Source organism: Venturia canescens, chromosome 9, assembly GCF_019457755.1.
Source record: "Venturia canescens isolate UGA chromosome 9, ASM1945775v1, whole genome shotgun sequence".
Classification (NCBI taxonomy): Eukaryota; Metazoa; Arthropoda; class Insecta; order Hymenoptera; family Ichneumonidae; genus Venturia; species Venturia canescens.
In genome coordinates this window covers 19,883,754-19,900,880 of record NC_057429.1, presented here as the reverse complement: position 1 = coordinate 19,900,880, position 17,127 = coordinate 19,883,754, and the positions used below count along the sequence as shown (strand labels likewise).

At 44.5% G+C, this 17,127-nt stretch overlaps 1 protein-coding gene across 2 annotated transcripts in view; it reads left to right on the top strand.

Moving 5' to 3' along the window:
- Positions 1-2,177: 2,177 nt before the first annotated feature.
- Positions 2,178-17,127, top strand: part of LOC122416074 (fez family zinc finger protein erm-like) — a 33,042-nt gene continuing 18,092 nt past the window's right edge. For both annotated transcript variants that reach the window (XR_006262056.1, XM_043428753.1), the window contains exon 1: positions 2,178-3,212. The gene's annotated coding sequence lies outside the window, so the exon portion shown is untranslated. The remainder of the gene's footprint in view (positions 3,213-17,127) is intronic.

The window sequence follows — 17,127 nt, the reverse complement described above, 5'->3', positions numbered from 1 at the left end:
TCGAAATTTTCTTGTCAGAATGCACAGGCTATTCGAGACTTTGGTGAACAAAAATATTTTCAAATCGTATTAAAAGCCATTTGAATCCTGCCCTAAAATAGAATCGTGACTGCTGCCTAAAAAGTTCAAATTTATATAAACTTGCTGTAAAATGTATAAGTGAGTAAAAAACACTTGTAAAAACTTGAATTCAGTGAACGTTGGAAAGCAAGAAAAGTAGAGCAACGTTTTGGGAATCCTCGTTAAGAATTTACATAGTTTCCTCAATTGGTGGGGTCTTGGTACGAAAAGAGTAGAGTTTCCAACGTTGACGGAGTCTTTCGCAGTGCCAAGTGACCATTAATCGTGGCCTTTTAGATTAGCAGCGTATTAAGGAACTACAAGCGTGTTCACGTTTGTTTTTCCGTCTTTATCAGCCTTTACAGACAGTTGGACAGCGGTGTCGCGCGAGCTTTGAATTTAGAGGCTCGTTCTCGTCAATCGTGCTCGCGTCTTGCTCTCGCAACCTTCGACTATGTGTCTGACTATAGTCTTTGGTTGGCCCGAGAGCGCGGTGTTGGTGAGAGCCCCTGCGGAGCTGCTGCGATTCGTCGTTCAGGGAGAGTCGAGGGTGCGACTCGGGTCCGTTGATTGGTTCAGGGCGAACTCGCGTACACGACGATCCTCACTCGGAGGCTTTCCATTCGTGGGTTTTCGAGGAGCCACCCCTCTTGGCGCCTTCGCTCTCGACGCGCACTCTCTCGCGAGTTTTTCCATGTACAAATGTGCAGATTCAGCCCCTGCCGTTGTCCGGGAAGGGGCTCGCGAGGAAAAAGAGAAAGGGGAGCGTGTGCGCGAGAGGGAGAGAGAAAGAGGAGGAGGAATTTCTATCGCACTCTGCAAATCTCTGAAACCTTCCGTACATTTCAGCGTCACCACCATCTGACATTCTCTTTTTGCCAACGTTTTTTCCTCTTCATTGGGAGGAAAGCTCCTAAGGATTTTCATTCCCTTTTCACCGTGGAATATTGAGTGTGATAGGATGTCTGAAAGACAAGTGTCGCGTCATAATGATGATTAATGTCAAATGATTCCATTGAGGTTCCCGAGGGCCCTCGAGGCTGTTGATTCCCTTTAAAAATCCATCGCGTGTTCTGTCTCTCGTCTCAGAAAAGTCGCCACATTCGTTGCTCAGTGAATTATCTTGCGACGATACGACTCGCTTCGATTATATTCATTGCTCGCCACTTTTGCCCCTGCGTTCCTGAGCTTCTTAGGCCAAAAGTCATTCCGTTATCCACAAAGACGCCGAGTTCCGATTCCCTCGGAGTCTTCGTCGTCCCAATTTCTCCCGAATCGCCGCATTCCTTCACGTTTCGGTCGAGAGAGACGAAAAGCATTGATTCCCGATCGATCTCCGCCCACCGGTGGACCCCTCGTCAAGGGATCCAGGACCGGGCTGCGCCCCGCGCTCGGAAAATCTCGACTGCGAATCGTCCAGGAAGGAATATCCGCTTCCCGATTTTCCAGACTCCGCAGCAGGCTGATGCCCCTCAATTATTCTTTTTCCAGCCGAGGTGCAATGACTAACCAGGCTAAATATTGCACAGATATAATGCTCACGTAATGGGCAAGGGAAGGCGAGTCAAGAGCGTGGATCAAGATGCGAGAACACTTTGTGAAAGGATTCGCAGTGGCATTGAGAGAAAAAGAGGGTGGAAGAGGAGCGGAAACGGAACGAAAAAAGTGGAATCGAGTGGGGAAAGGGAGAGTTTAAAATAAGAAGGAGGATTTGAAAAAATCCGAAATGAGAGAGAGAGAGAGCAAGAGCAATGGAATTAGGGATGCAGGAAAGAAGGAGGGTGAAAAGCGGGAGAATGACAGTCGACAAAAAGTAAGAGGAGAGTCGAAAACGAGATAGAAAAAGGAAGGAGAGGAGGAGAGACGATTCTCGAAGATAGAAACACAGAGGAAGGGAAAAAGGAAGAGAAAGAAGCCGAGAGATGAAGCGAGCTACAACTCGGTGGAGTGTAGTTGGGAGTGGGCGTGAGTGGAGATGAACGAAGCCGAGCGCAGCGAGGCTCCTCCTACGAGGGATTGGGTGAGTTAACCGTCGAAACGAGGGTCCGCCTATGAGCATGCAACGCGGAGAAACACGCAGGCAGGCCGATCATCGTTGCCTCGTTCGTTTCGTGGGGTACGCGGGGGCTTGAGCCAGTGGCGAGAGAAACCGGCATAGTGTACAAAGCGGCGCTCAGCATCGGCAAACGAAAAGCCGCGGTTGCCGCCGGCACTGAATCGCAAGTCCGCTACCGAGTTTAACGAAAAAGGGGGAAAAATCGCGGCGAGATCGCCTCGTCCCTGCAGCCGCGGCGACTGAAACTCTCCTCGTGCGTCTTCTCCGTCGGCTCGTGATTGTGGAAGTTAATAAAATACAGAGTGAACGACGAGACGAGCTCCCGACGAAAGTTCGTTTGTCGTTATGAAGTTGTTGACACTTTCGAACAAAAGTGGGCACTCGCATGCTTGAAGTGACCACCGACAAATGTTTCAAAGCCAACGGACAGCTCACGAGCAGCGAGCTTCCCTCAATCTTTTAATCTCCACTCGCGTTATACGGAGAAGGAATGAAAAACCGATGAAAATGAGCGTCAACGAGATCGGGTTCACGGATCGTTCGTTTGGGGAACGAAACGAGCTGCTGCGAGGCCTCTCGCTATCCGGTACCGACGAGAGTCGTCGCTTCAATAAAATATAACAACAACAGTACGTGCGATAAGAGAGATTTTTCGCGCTCGGGCACATCGCGGGGAGACGATTGCTGCAAATCGCCAGGACAGACAGCGATTAATCACGCGTTTTTCTCCTTCATTCCACGAGCTTTTGTTTCCTTCGTGTTCCTCGCAAATTGGCACGTGTGATAAGACGAATTTGTAATCGCTGGACGGAACGATTGGGAAAGAAGAAACAAAATTACGAGGCGAAATGAATTTTCGGCTCGTTCCGGCTTGCTGGCTCGAGCACGCAGATCGTCACGGGACTTGAGACGATCCTGCGACTCTCGGCAACCTTTTTCTAAGCGCCGCGTTTATTGGCAAGTGTGTTTTATCCGTCAGTGATGAATGATAAATCGCGGAAAAACCGATAACGTGGTTGTTCGTTGAATTTTTTTAACGAGAGACGAACCCATCCCAGGGACGAGAACGGAGTTGAGAATTTTTATAACGCACACAGTAAGTACGAGCCAATTGTTATCTCGGTCTTGCCCAATCCTCGGCGATGATACACTCCCATTTAAAATATATTTATCCACGTACGAGTGCCCCGTTATCTCAAACAACGCGCTACCGCAATGAGGGGATAAATGTAGCAGAAAATCTAATAAAACGGCGCGTTTTCCCAACGCACGTCGAGCGAGCGAACGCGAGGCAAAGACAGCAGGGACAGCCGGAGGGACGAATACGAGGGTCTCTGATTTAATGGAATGATTGGCTTGGCACAATTAGCCAGGTTTTATAAATGGATCCGTCGGGGAAAAGAGGGATGCGATTCGCGGATTACACCACTCCATAGATCCACGAGACACTCAGACTCGTACGGCTCTCCACGAGCGCTCTTCTTCACCCCCTCGTGAATGCGCGCTCGTTTTTTAAATGGATTAAAAACCCGAGACTTACGTTTTTCCCGTAATTCGCTGCGGCTCGAAGCGCCTCCACTTTTCTTTCTCTCTGCATTTTGTTCGTCCTCGAAATTCCCTAAAATTAAGCACTAAATTGCATTTTCATCACTAAAAAGTGCTTATTCTCGAAGAAACGTGTCAGCTGAAAGCTTCCGGAAATCGTAGCGCGAATCGTTTCCGCAATCCCATTACACTCCGGTCCGCGTACGTCGCTCCCTATTTTTTCTAGACCCCGCAAAACACACCTTTGCATCGAATAATCGGTTTTCCCAAACCAAATCCAGCCTCCTGTTTTAGCTGCTCATCTTAAACGCGCTCATTGATATTTCATCTCTGAAATAATAAACGCGCAAAAAGCAGCATCTGCCAAATAAAAATTCCTTTTCGATAAGACTTTTCGAGCCGAACTCACCCCGAAATATTAAAATCACGACGAAGCTTTCGGTCATTCGGAAAATATCTGAAATCACGAAATTTTTAAGGAGCTCCAACCGTCGCGAGCCAACGGACACGCGCCTTTGACGTTCTCCTCTCACCGGAACACATTCGATCCCAAAAACACTCCGCTTAGAGCAACACGACACACACACACACACACACGTGTTTCCATAACAATAACAATACGAGACTTCCATCCGCTGGATGGGGTGGCGATAAATTACCGAACAATTAATGGAATTCAGTTAATATCGGTGTTTTATAAACACGCTAGAGAGCCAAAGGCTTTGCCTTGTTTTTATTGGGGTACATGCCGAAGCCACTTAGTACGCGAAGGGGGCTTCGAGCTCTCGTCGCTCGCTTCCATTATTTTAAAGATTCGAGTACTCGCTCGGAACTCGAGTTCTTTTCGCTTTGCTGTATAAAGTAATACACAGACTCGGGCATGAGCTCCCTACGATTTTGTGCGAGTATTATACTCACACTGTACACACAATATTTTCGCCTCCCCTTCGACTCTCATGTCATGCATTCTGTTGAGCTCAACTTTCGTACTCACGTTATTACTGTACACACGTAGCCACATTGAAAAGCGGGACCGCTTAATTATTAAACAATAAAATCGGCTCTCAGACTCTCAAAAGAGAAACTTTGCTATAGGCTCTCGACGAAGAAGATTGCATCGATAGTCGATCGAATATAACAGCGAGGTCGAAGGTACAGTGTAACTGAAAAACTCGAAATGAGGCTTCTAGAAATATAATTTCGATGATTTAGCTTCGGAGTGAGAGTGAAATTCTCGTTTTTGAAGAAAGAAATATGATTTTTACTCGTTATTGAACATTTTCGAGTTTAAATTTCAAATTAGCTTCCTAATTATTTTAGAATTCGAAAAACGAGATTTTTTATCGATGAATATTTATTTGTAAATTAAAGTCTAAGTTGTCTCGTTCACTAGAAAGCTTGAGACGTCAGAACTCGTTGAGTAGGTTTTTCGTTGACCACTTAAAGGAGGTTCGGAGGATTAATTTCCAATGAGAAAGCCCGCAGTGAAACGAAACTTTTGTACGACGTTGTATGCAAACATGGTGGACGATAAATTAAATGGTGTTTTCACGTCCAAGTGTAGCCCAAATTCGGAACATGTGCTAAAGACTCTGAGAGTGAGAAAGACGCTCGAGTACTTTACCTTCAAATCTAGCCTCGGAAATTTGCACGCATGTATATCTATAAGCGCGCAGAAGTTCACGTACCCTCGTGAGGCTTGAAAAAGGGCGGTAAGAGTCCAGCCCGAGAGTCTCAAAAAGGGGTCTTGTAGTGTTTCGCGTTACAAAAAGGGTCCGCCGCTTCGGATTCGAGGTACGCGCGCACGATCACATGCGCGTATATCGACACGCACACATGCAGGCGCGCACGTAATAAACTGCACAAGAAGTGCAGCCTCTACAATCATTTATTCTTGCTCTCACTACATTTTTCTCCCTTATGCACAATAAAAGAGCGGTAAACACACTCACAGACGGGACTTGCGCTCCGTCCATTCTCGAAGCATCTTTTTATCACGCAGCCATGCACAGAAACACAGTTTTCTTATAACGGACCTTTTGGGAACGAAAAAAGTGACTGCGGCCATCAGTGTGCCAAGGACAATCGCTTAATTTGCGTTTCTTAGTGACCGTTTCGTAAAATAATGGAATCGAGTCACTTGCTACGAAATTCTGAACGCCAAAAAAAGTCGGGATTCTCCAGCCCCCGATCGAGCTCATCATCGATCGACGGCCCGATCGCACCGCCTCAGCCTCCTCAAATATTGACCGAACATACACGAACAATCTTCCTCCGCACACGATCTCTTGCCGAAGATTCGAAACGGCAGGAACAGCGCATACACGACGCTTTTACAATAGGAAATCCCTCCAAATTCCATGCCCAATAATCGGAGACAGCTGGTATGATGCTAGCTCACCAATACACTGTACGCTACAATACAAATTTTGTCGGGCTCTGTCGTTGGCTCGATGCGAAATCAAGTAGCGTAATAATACTCACATCCGGAACGTTGTTATAGCTTCACATATATCTTTACGTTCTTTATACCGGGGACTCGTCTCTATACGTAATTTTGAGTCCAGTAGATCAAGGACAGGGCAACGTCCTTGTGAGATTGGATTTTCTGTCGCTGCAAGGAGAAAACTAGGCTGAAAATTCAGGAAAAACTTACTGGGAATTGCTCATTTTTAGGACAGTTTACGTACCCGATTACAGTGGCAGTTCAAAATTAATTACTTTTGAAGCGATACTGGGAAAGTCTGTTTTGAGGCAGATCGATTTTTTTATTGGAAAGCATGGTACGACGGGCATGAAAATAAAATTATGCGTATGGCAAAACCACAAATCTTGATGATGTTAATTCAAATACTTGGCATGGAATTTACCATGGTGACGAAATTTTGGGATTTTCAATGTATTGTCACTTATTACTGAGGAGAGTCTGACGTGGGAGACTTGAAAGTAGGACTTTTTCCTACCCACAAAGAACTGCTCAGAATTCAAAGGAGGAAAAGTGCAGAATTTGAAAAAATGCTATGATTTTTGCCTCGTTTTTTTGTGTTAGGGTCGTCCAATGTTCTTGCTTGGATTTCAGACACTGAAAGTCGACAGTTTTTTGCTGGGGGGATTGAAACAAAGGAACTTTATAATTTGAAATTTTAAAAGCATTTTCAAAAGTAATTTCGTTTCCAAAATTTTTCATAAAAAGCTTCTTTCCGGTCTACTAATTTTCGAAGATCCAAGTTAAGGAAAACTTCCACGTCTCTTACTCTTGATTTATTGGAATCTCGACGTGTGAGATGGTAAAAAAACGAGACACCGAAGCAGCAACTGTGGCAGTAAAATCCAAGGGGTCGAAGGTCTGCCGAGCTTCGCGATGTTTATCTCGAGGTGGTCGCTCGTCGTTGTCGACGTTTTTCTGGCCCCTCGGCCGAGAAATATACGAGCCCTCGTATAATACTTCGGTATCCACAGTTGCTGGAAATTTACGTTTCGAGCTTCGCGTGCAAGCTTCTCATTTGCGTCGATAAGGGAGAGAGAGCAGTGACACTCGCTCCGATGAAATCACGCTCGCTTCTGAACTGTACGGAAAATTTCAATGTTGTTGCTAAATAATTGGCTCGCTTCCTGTTCCCAAATTGGATTACAATTTACCCCGAATCGTATGCAAAAAATTGCATACGATTCGACCCACTGCTGCGCCTCGTCAAAGAAAAATAATTTTTTAACCTTTTCCTTCAAATCATTTTAAAACCTCTTCGAGATCTACGACTCACTGCGCCGTATCTGTTCCCACGGAGGTCAGATACGGTAACAAAATTTATGCTCAACCTTGGTACACATTTTTCGGATCACTCGCGACCGAATTTATGTCCATCAGACAAGCTTTTACCTCCGCGTACGCTTTGCCAACTTCGGGGAATCAAGGACCGAATGCAGGAGGTGGAAAGGGAGACTTTCGTTGGGAAGTTCGGAGTTTCCGCGTCGCGCGTCACTTCTCACGAGTTTACATCGATCGTTCGATTCGTCAAAGTGCCGTTATCACTGGCCAGCTGTTAATAATGCAATAAACAAAGTTCTTGCGCTCAGCGAACTTTTTTGATCGAAGATTTTTCCCCGCGTCTCGAGAAGGCAACCCTCCTTCGATCGATTTTCCAAGCAATTCAATGTGCCATAATCGCCGGGGAGCAGCGCCCAGTTTAAAACCCGCACAACAAACGCTCCATCGACGTAATCGGAATTGGAAGGCGCACTTTCGCGTGGTGTGTTCACGCATTACGGAGCCGGCGATCGTAAAGGGGCGACTTACGGAGCTATAAATTACGGCGAAGTTATGACAAACAAATTACTTGCCACCGCGCAAGGGCTCCCCGACTTCAACCCCCTCGGACGATGTTACGCTTCGCGGGTCACGTTCACCCACCACTATCGTCGTATATCTGTCTACAAATTAGCCAACCGCTCGCACAAACACCTCGGCTCACTGCTGTTGCTTGGGCTCGTAGGAGCGAACGCCATCTTATTCGTGGGGTCCCGACTCCGAATTGCTGTAATTCATTTTTTTTCCAATATTAGAAAGAAACGAGCGTTTGCACAATTAGGTCGGAGTGTCACATTCGTAGCTGGCGATGAGCTCGACCGAATGTGCGTTTGAATTATTTCTCCATTTTCGAGCCCACTAATCAACTAAATTGTCGATTCAATTATTTTTTTGAGCAGGTTTTTTGACGTTTTCACGTGTGATGAGTCGCTTTGAACCCTCGGGAATTTCAGTTGCGTTTCGTCCTGCTCCGGAATTGAATTTTCAAGTTATTTCGAATCGTTGCAAGAGCAAGAAACATCGGAAACATTTGGTGACGTTAAACACGAATATTTTTCATAAATCCTGTGACGAGAGCGCGCGTTGAAATGCTCGGAGAGCACGAACCAGCACAAAATGGCGGAGCGTCGATGCCCCCCGCGGACGGTACGATTTTTTGATCAGTCCTTAAAATTAATTACAAGCAAACAGCACTCAAATTCCTACTCCAAAAAGAGTCTTGAAATTTTAGCTCGAAATTGTCGTCCCGATCGGCTGCTCTGTCTCGAGTCGAAGCATTAGAGCGAGAATTTCGCCAACAGAAATATTCACATATTTAACTTGCGTTATTGCTGCGCAAGAATCGATAGTTGTAAAGATTTGAATATTTCTCACGGGCGTGCGAGTTATTCACGCGAAATAGCATTATCTTAAAAGTGTCAATAGGAGGTCAGTAAAGGTCACTGCGCGCCTTTCGTGCCCGATTTTCTAAGGCACGAGCGATTCAAACGAACGCTGCAAATGGCGTAATTCCGTGTGCGGAGCGAGCTCGAGTCAAAAGTTAAAAAGCCACTCGCTCGTTATGAATTTATGCGAAATTAAAACGGGGCCAAAAATGGCGAACTTGACCCGGACACAAAGTACAGCGACTCGGCGCAGCCGACGAGAAATATGATTATCGATCGTGTTTTGCATTATCGAACGCGACCTCGTCGATTGGCGAATCATAGAAGAGCCGCACAGAATTAATGGGAGAGCAAATAAAACTCTTCGCTCGAGCCTCGCGATACGGGAACGTGGGAAAAAACGTCTCACAATTGTATTCACTCTTCAGCCCATTTTTTCCCTCCGTCTGCATACCGCGTATGAATTCTGACGACGTAAAGTCCCCAAAGGTAATCCAACGATCCTCAACATTTCGAAAGCACGATAAAAATCGTTAAAAACTCAAGTTTCCCACAAAAATTCTCTCATTTTCTCAGCGATTTTACAGCTTCGAATTTTTTCAAACTCCATCGAATTCACGAGCACCGAACATGCCACGAAAAAAAGAAACATGCTCCGTTCGCATGTGAAACAAGCTCGAACGATTTCAAGAAAATTAAATCGAGCTTCGAGCAGCCTGAGGGAAGACTCGGCGGAGTTGCGGGGGAGGCGGATCATTCCCGTACAGTGCAAAAGGTGCGATATATCCGGTCGTAAGATTCAAGTGATAAAGAAACACGTCCGAGTTCTTATACACGTGCATAAATTCGTGCTGAGACACAAAAGGTCGTCAACGGAGCGATTCAGCACGCGAATTTACGAGGCTCGGGCCTTCTTCTTCTCCAGCGGTTGGTGCACACCGTATGCAAATCTGCTAAGGGTGCTTAATGAAATAGACATGTGGGATGAATTAGGACGAGGCATACACGAGAACGAAACGCCTCTGGCAAAATCCTACTTTACTGCCGCGGTTTATAAATACACACAAATGTGTATGAATATATCTATAGCGGCGGGAGAGCAACGGAAGAGACTCGCCGAGCGACGAGCTCGAGGGGAAGGAGTTTGGAAGAATATAGAGCAGGTGCAGGCCGTACGAATTATATCCAAAAATGCATTCGCATGTATCGTAGGCCACGAGCGATGTGCACGTTCGCCGATTATTCGCCTTCAAGTGCGACTGATCGTGAAACATTATTTCACTTCCGGGATCTCACGAACCCCCATGGCTAAAGACCCTTAAAAAACGGCCGAGTGACACGTGCCCCGAGCTTTCAATTTGTTTACTCGTTTAATTTACATTTTATCGTTTTTTTAGTATCGATCAAGCTCACTCGGCTGGAGCCCGAATGGATTCATTTACGGGAAAGAAGTCTCGCGTCGATTATCACTCCGGAAATGCGAAGAATGCTCAGGCCTCGATCGGAGCTTGACACCTGTTCGTCGATTGCCGTCTTGGCTCACATTTCCAGATGACCCAAACTATTTTTTTGGTTGTACAATTTAATTTTTTTTCGGTTCAACAAATCTTTTAAGAACACCACACTCAAATTATTTTCAATTCGACCAATTTTTTAAGGGCCTGCAATCAAAATGCTCCCGATCCAATCAATGTTTTGACTACCGTACAATATCGAATGAGAATTCTCAGAAGATTTTTTCATTACGCGATTAGAAAAGCAGAAAAAACACCCTTAAACGACACGATAATATCTCGAAGGGTTCTTTCCGTAGATTCGAGAAGCGTGAGAAGTTTTTGACCGACTTCCGTTTTAATAAATACATCGAGGTCGAATCGCCTGATTTGGACGATGTAACAAGCGAGATAGGGCGAGTCGCGTGCAGCCGAGGACTCCGCGGGAACGGGACGCGGCGCCGGGTCATCGGGAAAGTTTAGCACTTCATCATACTCGTAACACACGCATCGGGCACTCTGTTTTGTGCGTACATGTGTATTATTATGTACATCATACGCGAGCATTTTAGCTTCGCCGGTGTGTCGTTTAGAGTCGAGCGAGGAGAGAGGCAGGCAGAGAAACCGAAGGCAACCTCGTGTGGTCACGCTACGGGAATTATGATGTATTACACGGTTGCCCTTTCCAGTCTCGGAGCACCCTGCGACTCTGTTACACCGTGACTAATAAGCAGACGTAACGCTAACTCTCGACCTGTTACGCGCGTTATTCGTTGTGCCTGGGTCGACAAATTATTACGAAATCATTCATAGCGTTTGATATTGTAAAGCTGAAAATTCGTATTTCTGTAAAATATTGTCAAAGCTTGAAGATTTTATGAAAGTTTTGATTAATGGAAAAATTGAAATGACAGTTCCGGAAATGTTGGATGTCGAATCGTTATCACCAGTTTGGCACTTTGAACACGAACCGAAAACTCCAAACTGGATGGAAAGGAATTTGCTGATACAAAGAAACTCTGGGTCGGTTCAACAATTCGTGTAAAACACACGAACATTTTCGGGTCAATAAAACTTTTGTTGATACAACGATGTTCTCGCTGTTGCGAGTCATTTTCATTCGAGCCAACAGATTGAGTGCTTCAATTAACCAGATTTTTTGTCGAGTCAACGAATTTCACTTTGTTCGTCGCGATACGCCGATCCAATCAACATTTCGTTGAACCAGCAGTTTTTTCTCGTCGCAGATCGAACTCGTCACGTACACGATTAACATTTTTTTACTCAACGTCTAAATTATTATTTTCAAGTCGAAATTATTAATAAAATTAGCAAACACTTACATTGAGAATATTTTTATCACGATAATCTAATAAAATGCTTTACGAATATCATAAAAGATCAAATTTATACTTCAATTTGATACTTTCATTTTTATTGTGCGAAAGAAAGTTTATCGGTGTAATGCCACCGAGAAAAAGGAATTGTCAATTTGTTAAAAAAAGCGAAGTTACTAGACTAATAAAAGCACGTGAGTCAGTATAAAAAATAAATTTAATGAAATTCCCGCGATCCCGAATTTGCCCCAAGTTCAATCAGCTGTTACCAGCAGTTAAAACCGCAAGTCCAAAACTAAAGTTTTTTCATTTTTTCTTTCTTAAAAGCCTCGTAAGGTAACGTTTTTTTTAAAGGAACTAAATCCATGATAAATTTTCTTCGTGATAAAAACTTTTCCGAAGCTCGAAGACCGTACAATTTTTTCACTATTAATATTATTGTAAGTTGTCTCATAAGGTACCGTGTTAAAAACTCAAAATTGTGGATGAAATAATTCCAAATTAAAAAAAAAAGTGGACTTTCACAGTACTTAATCGCACGGCCGAACTATTTTAAAAAATCAGAATGGCCAATGGCGTCAGATGCCGACGATTTTTTGGGTAACTTTCATTCGACTGGCTAAAAAATCATGAAAATATTCGGTCAATATCGGATTGCGCAACGCGGCTAGTTTGTTCTCCCATTGCGTGGGTCCCTATCTCTCAATTAATGTAATCAACTGAGCGTTATAAATTAGCTCAAACAAGCGGTGTAAACTCTCGGGGAAGCGCGAAATTCACCAGGTGCGTTCTGATCGCTCGATGATTTCTCTAACAAGCACACCGAAATAACGCATACGCCGCAAACGTATTTTATTTTTACGAGTATTGTTTAGAATTGGAAATTTCGCTGAGCGGAAGTCGCATTTTAATCTTTTCACTTTTCCCTGGATTTTTCACACCTTTCAGCGATTAATCGTTGAACACGAGCTCCCATGTGAATGAAGTTCGCCAAACATTCCGGAGTTTATGCGCGTGCCTTGTGTCTCACACGAGGGACCGGAAGTAAATGCTTATTCACCGGTGAACCGCGCTGTTTATTACGAGATCGAAAAATATCGTGTGGCTCCTCAGGGCTTCCGCGCACGATTTATTTACCTCCGAATTAATTCCCATGAATAAACATGCCGGAACGAGTAATGGCTTTCTCCATTCGAACCAACAGACACCTTTATTTATGCTAATGACACAGAGTAATCCCCAAAATATTTATAGGACAATGCGTTTGAGAAAATAACTTTGCGAAGTTTCGTTATTTATATTTTTCCTTGGCTCTCTGCACACCCTTTTAGGCTCCAAAATATTGCGTTCCCTCGTGAATCGATGTAAATTCGAATCATCAATAATTTATCGATAAATATATTTATATCAATAATCGATATTAAGTCGACGAAAGTTTTGAGAGAATTCTCGTCATAGTAACTGTCAAAAATATCACGATTATTAAAAAAAACAACTTTTTTTTGGTCAATTTTTTGACAAATATCGCGCAAGCAACGATGCAATGAGCGTGGCGTCTGCGCTCCGTTATTTCATTGCTTATCACGGTCCAGAAAAAAAATCGACAGAATCGGGGACTAAATTGCGGGTTCCATGACCGCGTGAATCGCACGATAAAATATCACACATACGGTATATCACCATTAAATTATTTCAGTAAAGGCAAAGGTCAAAAATTTGCAGCGAAAATTGCTCTCGAAGCCAAAAAACAAACCCAAACAAAAAACAGACCCACACTTTGTGCGATTGATACTAAATTAGATTCACGATTGTGAATGAAAAACAAAGTACATCAGGCTTTACTCCCGCACGTTAAGTTACTGCTAACCGTTGGCCATTCATTCTCTCATGGGCAATACTCAAAAAATACAGACACGCAGCATTGAGCTTCGATTAATTCGTGATAAATGCCAGCTCTTCAAGCATTATCGACGTGATATTTTGTCACAGTTATTTTTTGACGTACGACATTTCGACTTTGATATTAAAACGTGTTACCAAAATTACGAATTTTGGTCTGAAAATTCCTCGGTGAGATCCCCGCAACGGTTGTTTCGTTTCGACCCGTATTTCCAACGATTTTTCCAGCGGTGTAATTCTCAGACTCGAGTACAATTGGGCTAAACATTAAAAATGGATGTAAAAAATCGTTTGCATGATTTACGTCGATAATGATCGTTGCACACGTCGCAACAGTCGTTGCAGGGGACAGAACAGGAAGTAATGGAAGTAGTATACGAGCATGAACGGCCGTGTACCGATAGTCGAAGGGAGTGGGGATGGTGAATGAGGAATATGCCCGAATACAGATATGCATAGAGACGAGGGGGTCGTCAGGGGCGCGTCAGGGGGATAAACAGGCCGTGAAATTACCTTTTAAATATTAGATTATGATTAAATGTGTACTCAGCTATCTCTTGCATAGCCCGACTAAATGTTGAGCCATGCACGTACACGAAGAGCGGCCTGCGCACTCGGCTCGTTCCCTTCCACCCTCCCATTCGCGGCCGCGCGCTCTTTCGAGGCTTCTCTCGCCTATAAAAAGCGCTTGTACGATTATGATGCCAAAATAGGGGCTGCAATGAAAACGATAGCGTTGCAATTTAGATTTAGTGAGCACAGTGTGTACGGGTTTTGTCTGTGCAAGGGTTAGCCTGTCCCGCCCTCGCACAGCCTTGCAGAGCGTTTGCTCGTTCATTCTATGCAACGCCCAGGAGCCACGATGTCAATCAGGCTTCCTCCAACATCAGATAACATTCGTCTGCCAGGGGTACGAGGCTGCTCACAAAACTCCGCGTTACACTGCCTCGAAGAAGAATACTTTTTACTATTTTTTTTTTTTTCTTTCTTTTTTTACATTATTTTTGCATTTTACGTTCTTATCCGGTATACGAGAAATAAAATGCCGGACTTTGATCGCACGGGGGTGTAAATTCGGAGGATTTATTGGCCAAGATAAGAAGGAAAGAACGAAATTTCGCCGCAGAATCGCGTTGGATCCTGGAAGCGAGTGACTTGCGCGCTGGAATATTCAAGTTTTGGATCGAGCAGAAACGTTGCTCCACGGACCGGGGTGAAAAATATTACGGAGAGATTCATGCACGATGCCAAAGTCAGTCGACTCTTCGCAAAGCAAGCGAGGCAAGGAGGAGATTGAAATAAAATAGTTCTGGACGCAACTCCTCCGCTCACTCGTATTTTCTTTCATAAGAATAATGATGCAGAATTTCACTAAAATAGAGTAGCTCCATCAGGGCAGGTAGTTAAAAGTGATCGTAAAGGTGCGTAACTGACAGGAGCAGGTGGTTGTATCCGGCCGGTGTCCGCGCGCGAGCCCGCGTTCGCGTATCTTTAAACAACGTCGTTTTATCCGCGAGCTGAAACGCGTCAAATACGGAGATCGGTGCGCACCCGCGCAGATGTATAAATATTTATGAAAAGAGGCGTCCAAGATGCGAGTTTCTCTATAGATATAAACACGTCGGAGGAGGATAAACAGGAGAATAGACCGCCCGCAAGTTGATCCACCACGCTGGCAAATTCGCGCCTTTATTCGAGTCAGCAATTGGTGCATAAATTTAGTCGGGGGCACTCGATGCCCACTGGGCAATTTCCACCCCCGCGTCCGGTGCAACGCTTTGCTTAACGATCATACGTGGGTGCACAGGTAAATGTGCACGTGAAGCGCGGAGGGCGCTCTCGAACCTCTCATCTGCGCTTTTATGCTGTGCGCACATTGCCCATTTGCTTAGATCGATATACAAGGATTGCGATAAACGAAAGATCCGTCCGGCTCTATCAGAAAGAACCCCTTTACAAATGCACTGCTCGAATGATAAGGAAAATCAAACGATTTTTCAACACCTTCCTCCAGTTCCCGGAAAAAATGAGTGAGGTCGAGACCTCAAAGGGCTTTGACCAGGAACGGAGAATAACTAGCAAAAAGAAATAAAAAATAGAGGCAAAGATAATGTGAAAAAATACAAAATTTATCGTTTTTTCGGACGGAAACACTCGCTGTCAGTGCTGAAATTCTACATCCAAATTTCGAGGCGCTTCGGAGGAATATAACGATCCAAAAGTTTTTGTAACGACTCCATTTTATAATTCTGTGATATTTTTGGTTACGTGAAATATTCGGAAATGATCTCAACTGTGCTGATAACAATCGTCAATGGTTTGTCATTGTCATTATTTATGATCAATTGTTTAAATACTCATTGAGTCGTGACGAGCGATCGAAGAGAGAAAAAAATGAAAAATATGTCAACTTACAGTACTCTTTGAAGCACTGTAATTAATGAATTATTAAAGAAACAAATTTTTGAAAATTTTCGAAAACGCGATTGGAAACGCTGCAGCGACTCTAGAAAATTCGTTATTTCAACGGCCATTTCACCGAGGCTAATGTCCATGCCGAGTGCTCGTTCGTTTCCGATTCCGTGTATCGATTCGGAGCACCGAATAAAAGTCCGAAACTTGTAAAAGTTGAAATTGAAAAGCTCCGACTGAGCGCTGAGTTTTTTGAGCAATGAATCATTGTTTCGATTCCGGGTTAAATTTGTTCTCATTTTTTGTGGCGATTAAAATTTCAGAGTACACATAGCAAGGGAAAAAAGTTTGAGGTTCATAAAACGAGAGTGGTTAAAGTGAAATCTGTTCACAGAGCGGTGAACGGGAGAAACTTAGATCTGTGTGCGGAGAATTCAAAGTCGAAAATCTCTCGGGGAAGGGTGTACAGAGGACGTGCGGGGAAAGGAGGGGAACGGCGAAGCAAAAGCGAGCCGGGGCTTTCGCGTTCGCGAAGTTGTGTACGAGGGTGCCGGGGCACCACAATACAAGCAATATAACACACTCCCGGTTCTCCTTTCTCTTGCTCCCTCATTGGCGATTTGCCGTGATCGTGCTCCGGCTTTCCTCGCGTTGGGCTGTTCGAACGAGAGCAAGAGAGCGAGAGCGATTATACGAGGAGCCCAAACACAGCACACGCAACGGGATTTTCGCGTGGTTTATCCCCATCATTCGAGGGTGAACGTCGTCCACCTTCCCACTCGGTTGCTTTCTCCTACCCTAACATCTCTTACCTTAATCGACGAACGATGATTTGGTCTTAAATAAACTTCTCACCTACCACTCGAGAACGAGGATTACTGCTGCTTTTCCCTTCCCCATTCGCCCTTATCCTCGTACTTCGCTCCCAACGTATATGCATCCTGACACGTTCTAGGGGATCGCTGTATATTCACCTCGACACAGACCTTCTCATTATCGTATAAAATATCCTCGAGTGGTCACTTTTGATTGAGTTTTCGGCTCCCCCTGGGCACCAGCCTTCAACTTTTATTCCCCTCCGTGAACGGAACTCTTCATTCTTTAAATTGTGTACAAATAAAATCCCATGCGGAAA